Here is a 6,074-nt window from a genome sequence, read left to right on the forward strand (position 1 = left end):
TTCTTCCAATCCTGATGTCATGTCCTTCTTCATATAATCCAGTTTCTCTGATTATTTACTCAGCATACAGATTAAACAGGAATGGTGAAAGAATACAACCCTGGCACACACCTTTCCTGATTTTAAACCATTCAGTGTCCCCCCTGCCTCTTGGTCTATGTACGGGTTCTTCATGAGCACAATAAAGTGTTCTGGAATACTCATTCTCAGTAATGTTGTCCATAGCTTGTTATGATCCGCACAATAGAAAGCCTTTGCATAGCTAATAAAGCCCAGGTAAACATCTCTCTGATATTCTCTGTTTCAGCCAAGATCCATCTGACATCAGTAATGATACCATTCGTGCCACATCCCCATCTCAATCTGTTCTGGACATCTAGAAACTCCCTGTCAATGCACTCTTGCAGCTTTTTTTGAATTCTCTTTAGCAAAATTTTACTTCAATATGACACTAATGATAATGTCCAATGATTTCCACATTCCGTTGGGTCACCTCTCTTTGGAATGGGCACAAATATGGATCTCTTTCAGTCAGGTGGCCAGGTAGATTTCGTCCACATTTCTTGGCATAGACGAGTGTCTCCAGTGCCACATCAGTTTGTTGAAAGATTTCAATTTGTATCCCATAATTCCTGAGCCTTGTTCTTTGCCAATACCTTCAGTATATCTTGGACTTCTCCCTTCAGTATCTTTGACTCTTGATTATATGCTACCTGTTGAAATGGCTGAGCATCGACAGTTTCTTTTTGGTTCAGTGACTGACTCTGTGTATTCTTTCCATCTTCTTTTGATACTTGCTGCATCATTCAACATTTTGTCCAGAGAATCCTTCAATATTGCTAGTCAAAGCTTGACATTTTTTCCCCCCAGTTCTTTCAGCTTGAGAAATCCTGAGCGTGTTTTTCCTTTTGGGTTTTCTGACTCCAAGTTTTGCACATTTCATTATAATATTTGAGTTTATCCTCTCGTGCTGCCCTTTAAAATGATCTGTTCAGCTCTTTTACCTCTTCATTTCTTCTATTTGCTTTAGCATCTCTACTTTGAAGTGCAAGTTTCAGAGTCTCTTCTGATATCCATTTTGATATTTCCCTTCATTCTTGTCTTCCTAATGACTTTTGCTTTCTTCTTATATGATGTTCTTGATGTCATTCCAAAACTCTTCTTGTCTTTGATCATTGGTGTCTAATTCATTAAGTTTGTTATTGCGATCATGAGGAACATTGTTGACACCCAATATTGCCTCAATTCCTCTTGGTAACTGGCGGGTAGGTATAAATCCCCATCTAGGACCTTACCCCGATGGGTCTCCAGAGGTAGAACTGGGGCAAACCACCTTATCCCGTATGAGGTCACCCATGAGTTATCATGAGTGCTTACTGACAAATGCTCAAGAAACCCAATCTGTGCTCATTTTAGTGAGAGTGAGGCTTTATTATTAATGTTGCAAAACCAGGCACCAAACACAGAAGACAAGATAGGCAGTTGTACAGCGCAGCCATTTTTCAAGTGTTTGTATTTCCTAGCTCAAAAGTCCCTCCCCCGGTTCCTCATTGACTAAGTACTATAGGGTGAGCAATCTTCCCGGATGTCCCCTATTTTCTTTCAATGGTTGCGTTCTTATTTAAAGTTTCCACTTGTCAAACAGATTCTTCTTCCCCCTCCCCTAATTTATCCTGTTTATATTCCTGAAGATGGGTCAGCTTGAGAATTATTTCTCACAAGATGATCTCTAAATTCAGATGGGGTAATACAGGTTCTATAACTTCCAGCATGAGAGCAACAAAGAAGCCACCACAGAACAGTTAGCTGACAGGTGGCTGGTAGGGCTGTCTCCTAGTGAGTTGATGTTAGATTGAATCTACAAAAATAAGGATGCAAACAAACTCCTTCTGTTCTCCATCATGACAGATCAAGATGAAAATGAGAACCCCACATGGGTACTTTGCATCTGAAAGCTCTGCCTCAACATGTGTGTGAGGGGGGAGAGTGGACACAGACTGACCAGAACAGCCAAGGTATTGGAGCAGCTCACCTTCCAGACCACTGAATTCTTCAAAGCTAGATATAGTCAAATGCTTTGGCTTTAGAAGGGATGAAGAAATTGTCTGATGCACAGTCCATGGAACCAAGGCAGAGGAAACACGGAGAATGGTCTAAAGGTATATGAGTACAAGTTAGGAAAAAATAACTTCTCCAATGCCTGCAACTTGGTTCTGGGATCCAGGAGCACATCGATCTGGGAATCTGATCTGACCCTAGCATTGATATCCATGGCCTGGACTTATGATGCTGGGCAGGCCAGGTTTCAGCATTGCAGACAAGAAGCATAGAGTAGGTTACACTGGTGCCAAACACAGAATCTGCCAAGAGGAGGCCATGCACTAGTTCCAGCAGAGGGATGATGGGATTACCTTTCCTGACAAATAAACACTCGTTTCTAACCAAAAGGTTTTCAGTGAAGTGCACAAAATAATAATAATAATAAATAATAATGATGAAACTTGCTTTTCTTACTGCCTAGGTTGTGTAAGATCATCTTTGCTTAGCACAAATAATTTTAAACTTCATATTGTGAATGCAGCATCCCCATCCAGACCCTGTCCCGAAGGGTAAAGTCAGACTCAGATCAACCCAGTGTTTCCTGTATCCTCATGACTACCCACTGTACAGAGTTTTGCCCTACTTTAGCTGTTGTTTTTGGGTGCCATCAAGTGAATTCCAACTCCTATTGTAGAACTACCCCAGGGGTTTTTCTAGGCTGTATTCTTTTTTTTTTTTTTTATTTTTTCCCTTTTTTTTTTTTAATGTTTTATTGTGAATTATGTGATAGTTTACATGGGAGAACATTGGTTTTACATTCATTCTATCATATACCGTCTCATTGCCATGGTTACAATCCCCTCCATGCAATCCTTCCCCCGTGCCCCCCAGGTCTTCAGCACACAGTTGCTCTCCCTCTCTGTATCTAAAGTCTCCAGCTGCTCCATCACTCCTTGTCATCATCTCTGCCTCCATTTCAGGCATCACTGCTTCTCTGGGTAGGGTCCCGCTCTCTGCTCTTCTCCCTTGATGGTCCTAGGGATCTCCGCTCCTAGACTGAAAAGTTAATCACTCCCCTCCTTGCTATAAAACATCTACCTTTACATTTCCAACCCTCACAATCAGTCCTGATAACAATTATTCACTATTGTATCACAAGAGACCTATCTGCATTTCCTTACATCAGCCCCGGCTAGTCAGATTGAATACTACTCTCTGGATACTCTACCTTCCTCCAGGCCCTCTGGATCTAGGTTCCCTCTTGAAAGCTTGTAAGTCAGTCACTTCTTGCCTTTGTAGCCCCCCGCCCCCCATTTTGGGTAGCCAATGTCCAAGTTGTCCATCCCTGTCTACTCTGTGTGTGGAGGGGGTGGGAATGATTCTCTAGGCTGTATTCTTGATGATTTCTGCTTCCTCAAAGATTTAAAGCCTCAGAAACCCTTTACAGGGTTGCTGTGAGTCAGAACCAACTTAACAACAATAACCGTCTTTATATTAGAAGCCCTGGTAGCATAGTGGGTTACATGTAAGCCTAGTATCTGAAAGGTCAGCAGTTTGAACCCATCAGCCGCTCCACAGGAGAAAGATGAGGCTTTCTGCTTCTGTAAAACTCTGTACAGGGCCTCTATGAGTTGGAACTGACTTGATGGCACGCCACCAGCATCAACATGAATCTTTATGGGAGTGGAGCACCAGGATATTCCTCTCGTGGACCCACTGGGTGGGTGTGAACCATCAATTTTTTGGTTTAGCAGCTGAATACTTCACCAGTAGGCCATCTGGGTTCCTATATTATCTAGAGGATGATCTGCAACCCCAGAAACTCTGCAGAGCTAGGGGAGTTTGTTAAAAATTCAGACGCAGAGTATATTATCACAGAAATCTGAGGTGTCTGCATTGCTTTCTTAAGTTCTCCAAGACGATCCTCACACATAGATAGAGATCAGGGCGCAACCTTCCACACAATGCAGCGCTGCCCACACATAATTGTCCATTAGAGTCACCTGGAGAATTAAAGCAACTCCCCTATTGCAAACCACAAGGTCAAGCCCACCAGCTGCTCTGTGGGAGAAAAATGAGGTTTTTTGCTCCCACAAAGATTTGCAGGGTTGCTATGAGTAGGAACGGACTACGGCACTTAACAACAACAACAATGGCCAGGTTGCATGCTACACTAAAATCAGAGTGTCTGGGGGTGGGAGCCCAGCATGAGTATCTTTAAAAATTCCCCAGAAGATTCGATGTGCAGCCAAGACTGAGGATCAGTGTTAGAATGAATGATGACGGAGTTTGCTTACGTTCATTCCCAGATGCGGGAGCCACCTGCAGCCTAGAACTGGCCCCATCATCAGGAAGTACAGATAGAGCTAGGAGCCCCTTGTAAGAGGCTCTGGGTAGGTCATGAGTCAGGCTTACCTGTTCCCTAGTACTGGGTGTCCTGGCTTTATCCACTTGTCTGTGCCTCTCTACATGCTAAGCCTTGCTGCCTCAGTGCATCCTGCTTCCTGGCCAGCTTGCTTTCTGATGCCCACTCCATATGGGGTACACCCTCAGGAGCTACCCACCTGGGAGTGTAGCCCAGGACCCTCGGGGGAGCGTGTTGTCATGACGATTGTGACACGCTGCTCTCTAGCCCCCTTCTGCTGTTGTAAGAGCCCTCTGAAAAAAATCAGAATTCACAGGGCTTTTCTGACTGCCTAGGTTGTCTTCTTGGCTGCTGGCTTCTCCACAGGAAAGGGATAAAGAGGTCTTCTCCCTTTGTGCTGTGAGATGATGAAGCAAAGAAGGGGGCAACGGTCTCAACACTTCCCCCAGGATGTTGGGGTACATAAAGAAACCTACTTTTTTACAGTCTGGTTATCCACTGAATTATTTTACAAGGATGTATGAGGGAAAGCACCAATTACTTCAGGTGAAGAGAAAGACTAGAACAGGGAGAAAGGAGACATGTAGGTGATTTTAAGAGAGGACACTACCATTTGGAGGAAGAGGGTGAGATGGCAGGGCCGCATGGAGGAGGGGCAGATAGACTTATAAAGACGTCAGAAAGAAGCCGTGGCAGGGAATTTGTCAAGAAATGTGTTTGAGGAAGAGATGACCAGAGATGAAGAAGAGCACATTAGTTGTTTTTCATCTCACACAATGTGTATTATCTCATACAGCTTTTGTGGGTCAGGAATTCAGGAGCAGCTTAGCTGGGTTCCTTTGGCTTGGGGTCTTGCCTGAGGTCAAGATGTCGGTGTGGCTACAAACATTTGAAGGCTTGGCTGGGGTTGAAGGATCTGTTTCTAAGCTGACTCACTCACATGGCTGTGGGTGGGAGGACTCCATTCCTCACCATGTGGACCTCTGCACATGGATGCTTGAGTGTCTTCCTAACATGACAGTGAGCAATCCCCAAAGGAAATGAACCAAAAGCTACTAAAACAGAAGCCACAATCTTTTCTATGACCCAGCCTTAGGCATTATATATCTGGTAGCGTAGTGGTTACAAATTGGATTGCTATCCTCAGGGTCAGCAGTTCGAAACTACCAGCTGTCCCGCGGGAGAAAGATGAGGCTTTCTGCTCCCATAAAGATTTACAGCCTCGGAGACCCTGTACAGGGTTGCTATGAGTCGAAACTGACTCCACGGCACATTACAACAACAACAACAATTCCATACTATCTTGTTTGTTATACATTGTTGTTGTTGTTAAGTACTGTTGAGTTGGTTCCAACTCATGGCAACACTGAATAGGGTTTCTGAGGAGCAGCTGGTGGGTTTGAACCACCAACTTGTGGTTAGCAGTCCAGTGCTTATCCTACAGTGCCACACCAGGACTCCTGTTAGTCACATAGGTCAACCCTATGTGGGAGGGACTACACAGGTCTGATGATGAAATTGAAGAATTCTAAGGAGCTCTGGTAGTGTAGTGATTACGAATCGGGCTGCGAACCGCAAGGTCAGCAGTTTGAAACTACCAGCTGCTCCGCGGGAGAAAGATGAGGCTTTCTGCTCCCATAAAGATTTACAGCCTCAGAAACCCTGTTCA

General features: G+C 44.2%; 1 pseudogene; it reads left to right on the forward strand.

The window, feature by feature from the left end:
• Positions 1 to 1,901: 1,901 nt before the first annotated feature.
• On the forward strand, positions 1,902 to 2,427 carry LOC102827775 (annotated as a pseudogene).
• The last annotated feature ends 3,647 nt before the right edge of the window (positions 2,428 to 6,074 follow it).

The sequence above is a fragment of the Chrysochloris asiatica genome, unplaced genomic scaffold (genome assembly GCF_000296735.1).
Source record: "Chrysochloris asiatica unplaced genomic scaffold, ChrAsi1.0 scaffold00054, whole genome shotgun sequence".
Classification (NCBI taxonomy): Eukaryota; Metazoa; Chordata; class Mammalia; order Afrosoricida; family Chrysochloridae; genus Chrysochloris; species Chrysochloris asiatica.